This window comes from Protomyctophum parallelum (assembly GCF_964188405.1).
Source record: "Protomyctophum parallelum genome assembly, chromosome: 8".
NCBI classification, from domain to species: Eukaryota; Metazoa; Chordata; class Actinopteri; order Myctophiformes; family Myctophidae; genus Protomyctophum; species Protomyctophum parallelum.
Window position 1 is genome coordinate 36,042,880 of NC_139703.1, and position 11,712 is coordinate 36,054,591.

General features: G+C 42.8%; 1 protein-coding gene across 2 annotated transcripts in view; it reads left to right on the forward strand.

Moving 5' to 3' along the window:
- The first annotated feature begins 3,871 nt into the window (after nucleotides 1-3,871).
- The window catches only part of pparg (peroxisome proliferator-activated receptor gamma), a 50,243-nt gene continuing 42,402 nt past the window's right edge, over nucleotides 3,872-11,712 (forward strand). For both annotated transcript variants that reach the window (XM_083772320.1, XM_083772321.1), the window contains exon 1: nucleotides 3,872-4,117. The gene's annotated coding sequence lies outside the window, so the exon portion shown is untranslated. The remainder of the gene's footprint in view (nucleotides 4,118-11,712) is intronic.

The window sequence follows — 11,712 nt, forward strand, 5'->3', positions numbered from 1 at the left end:
AGCCATAACTTTGGTTCTGTGTTCCTATTGGCTGGCATTTAAACATATTAGTTCTGTGTTCCTATTGGCTGGCCTCTAACCAGCCATAACTTTGGTTCTGTGTTCCTATTGGCTGGCATTTAAACATATTGGTTCTGTGTTCCTATTGGCTGGCATTTAAACATATTGGTTCTGTGTTCCTATTGGCTGGCCTCTAACCAGCCATAACTTTGGTTCTGTGTTCCTATTGGCTGGCATTTAAACATATTGGTTCTGTGTTCCTATTGGCTGGCCTCTAACCAGCCACAACTTTGGTTCTGTGTTCCTATTGGCTGGCCTCTAAACAGCCATAACTTTGGTTCTGTGTTCCTATTGGCTGGACTTTAAAGGCCATAACTTTGGTTCTGTGTTCCTATTGGCTGGCCTTTAAACGGCCATAACTCTGGTTCTGACTTCCTATAGAGCGTTGCAGTCCCGCCCCCTACCAGGGCCCAGGAAATGATTCCCTGTTCATTTTCCTTATAGACTTTCCAAAAAGTATTTATTTAAAGACCTTTTAAAGGCCTATTCATAGTCTGGATTTTCGGTGGTGAGGTGACCACCACTCCGGTGGTGAGCTGACCACGGTCCACCGGAGCTGAAATAACGTTGAGCGGTGGTGAGTAAAAACAGAGAGAAGGGCTGGAGCGGTAGCCGTGGTTTTCTCTTCACCGCGGCTCGTGACGTCATGTTGTAGTTCGGTGGTCACCTAACCACCGAAAATCCAGACTATGTATGAGCCTTAAGCCTCGTAAAAAGCCAACTTGAGTTGTGGCAAATCATGACAACAAACACAATTTTTTGAGCCGAACAAATAATTAGAAAGATGAAAAGAACGGCAGGTTACAACACGTTTTTTGTTGTTTTTCTTGTTTGTAATTATTTGTTTGGTCCAAAATATTGTGTTTATTGACATGATTTGTCACAACTCCAGTTGGCTTTGTCCGCGGCGTAACCGTCTTTGAAAATACTTTTTGAAATGTCTATGGGAAAAATTGGGAATAATTTCCTGGGCCTGGCGTCGTCATGAAAGGGGATGAGACTGTCTGTGACGCTCTATTGGCTGGCATTTTAACAGCCATAATTTGTTTCGGTCTTCCTATTGGCTGGCCTTTAAACAGCCTTAACATTGGTTCGCAGCATGCTCGAAGACCACCAATAGGGACAAGCTGTAATTGCTACAAGCTCACAATGCATGGAGATATTGTGAGCTTGGAGATCTGCTATTTTCAAATTAGACAGTATGGGAGAGTCAACCATATAGCCTACTGACCTACTGTACTTAATACTGGATTATATTCAATATTGCATTGCATTAATTTGATTATTCTTACCACATTATTTTAACGTACCATCTAATGTTTTCCTGCTGTGTGGTTATCATGGGATTTAAGAGCTTCTATTTATGTAATTTCTTAATTAGCTTGAAAATGGCCAGCTGATCCCCAATGAAGACCATGATGACCAAAACATTAACTATAGGCCTACTTTAAGTTTAGATCCCTAAATGAGTGTTTATTCAAAAGCCCATGTAGTTCAACAATCTAAACCTGCATGTAGTTTAACAATCTTTTGATTGATTGATTGATTGATTGATTGATCCCCATGTAGTTTAACAATCTAAACCCATGTAGTTTAACAATCTTGTTTTCTCTCAGAACAAAAATCCCCAGTAGCCAGATTTACATAGGCTACTGTAAAACATACTGTAGTAGCCTACTCCAGTCCAGTCTCCACTACTATTATTTGAAAACTTTCTTTACAATATAATAGTTACTTTGTAGATTTTCCTTTTCACAAAACATAGAGAATGCCTACATTAACCACTTCAGCCCTAAATAAAAACGTCTGGGTTTCCGAGGCTACTTGTTTCAGAACATCCCACTCCACTGACACATGCCTCCTCTATTTGAGCGACCACATCAAACACGAGGTGGACGCTGGAAAATACTGCGGCATGGTCATGCTGGACCTCCAAAAGGCTTTTGACACCGTGAACCACTCCATACTGGTTAACAAGCTTAAAGCTATTGGTTTTGATAGCACATCAGTGAGCTGGATGCAATCCTACCTGGAGGGGAGAGAACAGATGGTGGAGGTGAACGGAACACTGTCCCCTCCCCTCCCAGTGAGCTGTGGCGTCCCACAAGGAAGCATACTAGGGCCTTTACTGTTCCTAATATATGTTAACGACATGACTTCAGCTTGTGACTGCAGCTTGTTCCTGTTCGCAGATGACTCAGCACTGCTGGTCTCGGACAGGAACAAACTGCAGGTTGAAAAGACCCTCAGCTCTGAACTCGGTAGAATCTGCACCTGGCTCGCTGATAACAAACTATCCTTACACCTGGGAAAAACTGAATCCATCCTCTTCGGATCAAATAGTAATCTCAGCAAGGCAGATGGCTTCTTGGTTAGAGTGGGTGACAATATTATCACACGAAAAGATCAAATTACCTACCTAGGTTCCATCCTGGAGGCCAATCTTTCCGGTGATAAGATGGCCACCAACGTAATCAAAAAAGTCAATCAAAGAACAAGATTCCTTTACAGGATCTCCTCACTGGTCAGCAAAAACACCTTGAAGACCTTAACAGGAGCCCTCGTACAAGGTTTCTTTGACTATGCATCCACCTCTTGGTACCACAGCACCTCAAAGGCCCTTAAAACAAGGCTCCAGACCTCCCAAAACAAACTGGTCAGGCTCCTACTTGGCCTCACCCCCCGAACCCACCTCACCCCTGCCCACTTTGACTGGCTGGGATGGCTTAGGGTCGACGACAGAGTACAGCATCTTGCAATGGGTCTGGTCCACAAGATTCGATACACCACCAAGATACCCATGTACCTGTCTAAATACTTCCTTAATGTAAACGAAGTCCACACCCACAACACCAGAGGGAGTGCAACAAACCATGTACAACCCAGATTCGGCACAAACAAGGGACTAAATTATTTTCGCTCCTATGCCACCAAAATGTGGAACGCCCTACCAACAGTCATTAAGACATGTGAATCCCTTGACTCCTTCAAAACCGCTCTCAAAGGGCACCTACGGATGGCTGCAATTCGAAACTGGCCTCTGTAAAATCTGAATCCCCCCCCCCCACCCCATTTCCCCTCACTGTATATATTTCTTTTCCCTTTTTGCTTCCTATATGATGAATTCCTGTTCTGTTCTTTAGCTACATAGAAGTGTCTATTTGTATGTCTCTAAATGTTTTGATGAATTGAACAATGTGGACCCTGTTGTAAACAAGTGTAATGCTTAATTGGGTCGTCCACTCACAGTTAACAGTCTTTGTATTGAGTTTGTGCTTAAAATGTACTGTAAATTCTACAAACTGTTAATAAATATTTCAATCAATCAAATCAAAACTTAGGCTATATGGCCATATGGTCATTTGAAAATACAATCTACAAGCTCACAACATGCGTCACGATTTTCAAAAGATTTAAAATTGTATGTTTAGCCTACTTGAAATGGGACATTCTGATGACAATTACTTTTGTAATACTTTTACTTGTAATTGTATCAGAGCATTTCTATATTGCAGTATTGATTGATACGTTAAAGTCGATCATTTGGAGTACTCCCCCCCCCCCCCCCCCCCCCCACATGTAAATGAGTGGCCATATCCTCCACCAGAACTTTAAATGGTAATTTGATGCTTCCGCGTCTCTCCAGCACGCTCCCGTGAAGGAGTCCCGTACCGAACTGACTAAAGTGAAGAGGGAGGAGGGAGCTTTGAGAGAGGTAGGCAGAGACTCTGACCAACCAGCGTGACAACAACCTCCTCCTCCACAGTCCACAACAACAGCAGGGTCAGCAGCGACTTGACCAACCAACTGAGTGACCACACCACGTTATATTTAATAGCAAGACCTTTCTTATCAAAGTGCGGACATTCACACTGCGCTACTAATTGACAGGCGCGACGACAGACTAGACACATTCGAGGCAGGCAGAGCCGCAAAGTCACTCACAGACCACCACCAGACGCGCACACTTTATTGTCGCGCTGCCTGCAAATAATAACAAGAAGGAAGGAAGACCCGTCTGAAAGAAGATAAACGTAACAGTCAATTTCAAGTTCAGGTGAGTAGTACTAGCCTACGGTAAATTATAAACTCGCTGCGCTGCTGGGTTTCAAGTATTTTTGGCAGGCAGCATGGCAAATGATGGCATGTCAGTGACAGGACAGTTGGCCCTGCATGCAAGGGTCAGGTGAGAGACAGTGAGACTCTACTGTAATGATTGATGACCATATGAAATGTATAATTAGAAATCTTAACATTGTGCACTAGTCAAAGAAGCAGTCACAGTGACAGTTTTGTAGGTGAGTCAATTACAAATGCACCTTTGACTATTAAAGCCTACATTTCATCAGTTCATGCATGCAATGTTCAGTTTAACAATAATACCACTTCATTAGGAAGAACTGAACATGGTTTTCATCACATAGTCTGCTCTATCTGATCTGATATGCAACTTGCAGCTGTAGGCCTGGCATGCGTGCCAAATAGGGTATGTATGTGTGTGTGTGTGTGTGTGTGTGTGTGTGTGTGTGTGTGTGTGTGTGTGTGTATAGCAGCATATACTCATTCAGATTGTAAAATCTCAGTTGTGACTCGGCATAATTAGCAATGCAGCACACATTTTTGTCTTCTCTGGTATAGTTCTCGTGTCCAAAGAGCGGCTAAAATAGTTTGACGTGTTTTACTTTTGAGTCTTATTTGCCATATAGGTTTACAATGGAAGTTGAACATCCATGATGAAGGTGTGATAGTTGTAATATTTGAGTTTGTGATATTTTAGTTAGAAATCTAAGCCCATGTGCGCACACTGCTGTTCAATGCCAATGCTATTGTAGACCTAAGAGTAAATACCGTCGAAACATCAAAAGTCTACTGGAAAGTCAAGTGCTATAATAGGCCAGACATGTACAGTAAATATATATCGGTGGATTTCAGCCAACTCATCCAAGAGGCCAGGACAGTTCAAATGAGGTTGCCTCGGGTGTAGTGCATGGGTTAGTGATCAACATGATGAAAAACCCACAGAGCGGATTTCTAAACCATTTAGGCCTGATGTCGAAATAAATAAAAAAAAGTCTTCTAAATCCTGACAGTTTTCTGAAATACCCCATGTTTCTATATCAGTGGTGCTCAATATTTCAGGTCAACGATCCCAGAAATGATCTGTAATTGGCCACCGACCCCCATCTGAAAATATTTGCACGATTATTATTTTTTTAGCAGATCTACAAGCTCATACTCGCACTCGGTGCCGCGCTATGAGCTTGTAGATCTGCTATTTTTCAATATAGCTAAAGTATAACAGAATGCTTAAAAACACCAAAAGGGGTTCCCGTACAGTCTAGACTCTAGAGCAGTGACACTAAAAATTATAATTAATATAATAATAAGTGTACAGTTTTGTACACGTTTATTTAATGCACAAATTTGATTGCATTTATGCAGGCAGCTTAATAAAGTACTTTTGTTGGCTATACTTTACTGCAACATTTGGATATGTAATGGGGCATGACGGAACCAAGTAAAAAAAAAACCCAAATGATATTCTGGGCGTTGTTTCTTAATTTTGTTTTATTTTAATTGGATATGCTCAGAGAGAGAGAGAGAGAGAGAGAGAGAGAGAGAGAGAGAGAGAGAGAGAGATGGATGAGATGTAGGCTACTTTATTATCCCCGCAGGGAAATTGATACGTTACAACAGCATAATGTACAATGTAAAAAATAAACAACAGACAAACAAAAAACCACATTGGACACAACTGGACATAATGACAACAAGACCAAAGACTTCAAACACAGAACCATAAGCATTGGGGGGGGAGTTCTTATGTGTTGTATAGTATTCTGTATACTCTGTATGCGTATGGTGTGTAGATTTTTACATGAAGTGAAATAAGGTCAAGGACACGTCGTCGGTGAATGCAATGGTATATTTAGTTTTAAACTATTTTAAGAACAGGAGAAGTGACCTTTTATAAGTCAATGAAGAAACCACCATGATGACAGACATGTTCTGTGTTTTTGTGAAATGTGGATTAAAGGTCATATCTGAGCTTAATGATGACTCACTGGGGCAGTGGGGGATACATTTAATTGTGTTCTATTATTTGTTAGGCAGGACTGCTAAGCCACAGAGTCCATTGTCGTCATTTTGAGTTATAGTTCCTCTTCATAATTTGTGTGTGGCCTCCGGTGTGATTTGTGACCTGGTAGCTGTCGTGAAATAGTGTAATAAAACCAGAATACTTGAAAATAAATAGACTGATGTATTGTGTACGATACAGTATACCACTACCAGTCTGTCAATTATAGCAACATTCACAGCAGTTTTATGTCATTATATTGCCTATACTAGCTTGTGCGTGCGACGTGCGTGCGTGCGTGCATGTGCGTGCGTGCGCATTTGGACTTTGTTCTATGGTCATAAATGAAAGGAGTGTCCCCAGATACCGTGCACTGTTTATGTTGTCTCTCACATAGCCTGACTCTGCCCGGACACTGCCTACCGTTGGACACACTCCCTGTGCTCACACAATGAACAGCTTAACCACTTCTTAAAATGTATTCTTCCAGAGAGAGTCTTATAGAAACACTTAGACGTCTTAGAGAAATGGACTCTGTCGCAAAAATAGCCGATCTTCAAGTTCAAAGCGCATCCCAATGTGAGGCGTTGTGAGCTTGTAGATCTGCCAGGATAGGCAGGCTAGTACGGGTTCGGCTGGTTCACTAACTCTACGCACATAATTATGTGCAAAAGCACATATTTTACAAAAAACAAAGCATTATAATCCATAACATGATCCCCAGTTGTAGTTGTAATGCTTCTATTCATATTTCAAATATGTGCGACTTTCCTACAGATGAGTTGATTCAGGTTTAGGTTTTAGGTTTTATTTATTCGCACATAAAAAAGGTTTAAAACAGGAGAAAAATAAATCATGCATATTAATATTGTGCAGGAGAAGTTAACCCATTTTGGGGGGAACCCCTTTTGGTGTCCTAAGCATTGTTATACTTTAGATATTGAAAAATAGCAGATCTACAAGCTTGTAGGTCTGCTATTTTTGAAAAATCATGAAAATGTGGCGCAAATATTTGAATATATTCTTTCAGAGCCAAAGTTTTTAACTCAAATCTTTGCTTTGTAGAATCGTTCCCAGGTCAAAATGAGTTAAAAGCAAAAAGGACTAATTTGAAGAATCAGACATTAAATAGAAACAAAACAATACCAAATACATTCAAATAGATATTCTTAAATACAAAATTACATACAGTACAGTACAGTACATACATACAGTATATATACTAGTCCTTACCCGTTATGAGATATTTGCCCCCCCCCCTTGTGGCCGTGAAGGGTACTGCGCCTGGGTGCGTTTGTAATTGACTAATGAATAAATTAATAATCATTAATGTGTCAAATCGAAAAAAGGGCTTCGTTACGCCCTCCACATGCATATGGTCATGCATGTGGTCAATCATATGGGAGTGATTGGTGCAGGCAGTAAGGAGTTACGGCACTGTTTCTGACAGACAGACAGACACTCAGACATTCGGTTAATTATAGTATGATTACAAACAATATTTTATATTAGTCATAATAACAACCCATCTGCAGATTTAGTTTGATGAGAAGGACTTCCTGCCATGCAGTATACGTTTGTCATACTGTATCAAGGCCTGACACTAGTATATTATGGTAGCGAACATCACAGCCACTTGGCTTTGTATTCATATGTTGATGCTCGCTTGGAAAATTGAAAGCTTCAGCACTTCTGGTCGTTCTTCCATTGGATTCACATCATCCTGTATCGCGTCAGTTTTGGGGGGGGACATTTGGAACTAAATACAAGGATCTTTTTTTTTTTACCATTTTTCGGTCATCTAGGCATAAATGAAAAAAAGAAATGCAAACACAAAAGCCCCCTGCTGTCATGGGACCAAACGACAGGTCAGGAGGGGACCCTCTCTGCTGTCATGGGACCAAACGACAGGTCAGGAGGGGACCCTCTCTGCTGTCATGGGTCCACATGTTGATTTATGTAGGATGCTCTGTGGCCCAGTGAATTACATCACCATCACTAGGGATGTCCCCATCATGTTTTCTTTGCTCCCCAATCCAATTCCGATCATTTGATTTTGAGACATACCGATACCGATCTTTCCCGATCCGATCTTTATATCTATATATTTTTTAACACTTATGCCATATCACAATAGCACATATCCTAATCTATGTCACTCTAGTCTAGGCTGTTGTGTTGCCTTTCAATACTTTTATTAGAATGACTGCCATTGTGTTTTTTTTTCTTTCTATGAAATTGGAGCAAAAATTAGAGCCCATATATATTCTTTCAGAGTGAACGTTTTTTAACTAATCTTTGCTTCTGAGGGGTTCCTGGAACAACATATTTTCAGATGGGGGTCGACGGCCAATTGCATATAATTCTGGGGGTCCTTGACATGAAAATGTTTGAGAACCACTGACATAGAAACATGAGGTTTTTCAAGAGAATTGTCATGATTTAAAAGACATTTATAGAATCATCCTCAGGTCTAAATGGGTTAAGTGCAATAGTCTAGTAAATGTACTTAGTTACTCTCCGTCAGCAGTGTTTGTGAAGGATACTCTTTGAGGCGAGCTCAAGTGGCATCATGTGTTCCACCACACTCTCTCATGTATTCCAATTATGCAAACATTGCCAACTCTTCCGTCGCCAACTCACCGCCCGGCCGTCATGTAATATGGGTCTGTCCCTGGGTCCCTGGGTCTGTCCCTGGCTGGGTCCCTGGGTCTGTCCCTGGCTGGGTCCCTGGGTCTGTCCCTGGCTGGGTCCCTGGGTCTGTCCCTGGCTGGGTCCCTGGGTCTGTCTCTGGCTGGTTCCCTGGGTCTGTCCCTGGCTGGGTCCCTGGGTCTGTCCCTGGCTGGGTCCCTGGGTCTGTCCCTGGCTGGGTGCCTGGGTCTGTCCCTGGCTGGGTCCCTGGGTCTGTCCCTGGCTGGGTCCCTGGGTCTGTCCGAGCACGAAAATAACATTTGTTCACCACCAAGTGTCACTGTTGCACAGCCTCAGATACAGACACACACACACACACACACACACACACACACACACACACACACACACACACACACACACACACACACACACACACACACACACACACACACACACACACACACACAGGCCAGAGAGGAGGGCTTGTACAGTACAGTGCAGTACAGTACAGTACAGTACCACTCACTTCAGACTGGTCTGATTTTGATACAGAGATACAGAGAGTCATGGCAGCTGTTCAGGAGAGGAGAACAACAGATTTTTATCCAAAATGGGTTAATAGCACAGGCAGACACTTCACAAACTAGAGCATGTCTGAGCTGAAATCCACATGTAAATATGAAATAAATGCTTAAACATGTAGCTAGGTGTAATGGTACAGGAGTACAGGAGTGAACCTTTCAAGTCTGTTTTCTCAACTCACTGTTTTCTGCACGACATTACTCTATAAGCCATTTCTCCAAAACCGGTGGCTCAAACTGAACAACCAATATGTCAATTTGAAGCTATTTGAAGCTAGCCTCGGTCAGTCACATTTACTTAAGTAAAATGTTTTGGTATTTTTTTGAGTGGTGCAGCCACTCCTATAGACAGCTATGTGTGTCCCTGGGTCTCTGGGTCTGTCCCTGGCTGGGTCCCTGGGTCTGTCCCATAGACTGTAAAAAAAATATGGACAAAGCGTTCTCCGGGTCTGATATGGACCTAAGATGAAGCCTGTCAGTCCTTGAATTGTAAATCGCCATCTTTCTAGATCCGTTTGGGCTCAGCTGGCCATTGGCTGGCCCAGACAACGAGGCGGGACTTCCCCCCTCCTTCTTCGTTGGTTTTTATTTTGAATCGAATAAGGGGGTGGCTCCTGATCATAGACTGTAACGGTAGCCACGCCCCTCAGAACATACTAGACTTTATGGTAATTTATTTAATAAATGGGACCATAATTTTCCAAAAAGAATATTATGACATGAGAAATGAGACTTTAAACTAGTGACTGGAAGCAGAAAGTATTCATGACCTGCATGTTTATTAATGTAATACAGTCTAGGTGAAGTTGGGCCCAAATACATGGACCTCTATGGATATATGGGTTTTTTTGGGCCCAATGACAGCGCCACAACAGGCCATTATATGAACTTTCAGGAAGTCCCGATTTAGTGGCTTCAAAAAATATCTGTCTGACTGCCCCCCTGGTCTGTCCGAGCATGAATAGCCAACAGGGGGTGCTGTTTTTACTATACTTCTACTCCACTACATCTCAGAGGCAAATATTGTACTTTTACTACACTACAATTATTTGAAAACTTTAGTTACTGGTTACTTTGTAGATTTTGATTATAATCACAAAACATACATTAACCCCTTCAGCCCTACATAATATTTGCGGCCATTTGAAAAAAGCCAATCTACAACTATTTTTCAAAATATTTTTAGTTATACATTTGAAAACTTGAAATGGGACTACTTTTTCTGTTGGTACTTTAAGTACATTTTTGAGTGGTGCAGCCACTCCATTGCAGAGCTATATGTGTGTCCCTGGGTGGCTGGCTGGGTCCGTCCGAGCACGCAAATAGCGTTTGGTTGGTTTTCACCATCAACTGTCACTGTTGCGCGCGCGCGCGCACACACACACACACACACACACACACACACACACACATTAACTGTATGATTTCGGCTGGGGGCCCCCACACCACCCTGGCCATGTTCCTGTGGGTCTGGAGGTTCTGGGGACCCACCCCTCTAAACCCTAAACCCCTCCCTGTCCTATCCTGTCCTCTACCTCTAGAAACCCCTCCTTGTCCTATCCTGTCCTCTATCTCTTCCTACCTTGTGGTGTTCCAGTCACCCCGTCTTTCATCTGCTGCATCACTGTTTTTCTGTGTGTGTATGTGTGTGCGCGTGACTGTGTGTGCGTGCGTGCGTGTGTGCGTTGCGTGCCTGCGTACGTGCGTTGCGTGCGTTGCGTGCGTGCGTGGAGAGTGGAGGCCTTGACAGTAGGTACCTCTCCTTCCCTCTTATCCAGTAAGGAAGCCCACACAGTGCCCGAGGGACTCATCAACCATTAACTCATAACTATTTAAAGGAATTAGGGGAGAGTTCACGTCCTCGGATTATTGTGCAAGAGCCACACGTTCCCTGCAGCGAGCCGTATATATACATTGACAGCGTATATCCTCATTGGCTGGCCAAGAAGCGCGGCCTGCTGCACGTGCCCTGAGTGTTGTTTAGGTTTTTTTCTCTCTTCCTTGCTTTCGCTATCTCCTCCTCCTCCTCTTGTGTTTGTTTACACAGTATATAGATATAAATATGTCTAATGCTGTGTTATGTGGGTATACTATGTTTGCATGCATGCCTGCTCTTGTCTCCGTATGAGTGTCTTTGCATGGTTTAATGCGGGTATGTGTGTGTGCATGCGTGCGTGCGTCTGTGTACGTCTGTGTACGTGTGTGTGCGTGCGTGCGTCTGTGTACGTGTGTGTGTGTGTGTGTGTGTGTGTGTGTGTGTGTGTGTGTGTGTGTGTGTGCGTGCGTGCGTGCGTGCAACCTGTCTTTGTATTACCCACTTAAACATTAGGCTCCATGTGAGTGGGGGTCAGCTAGGAG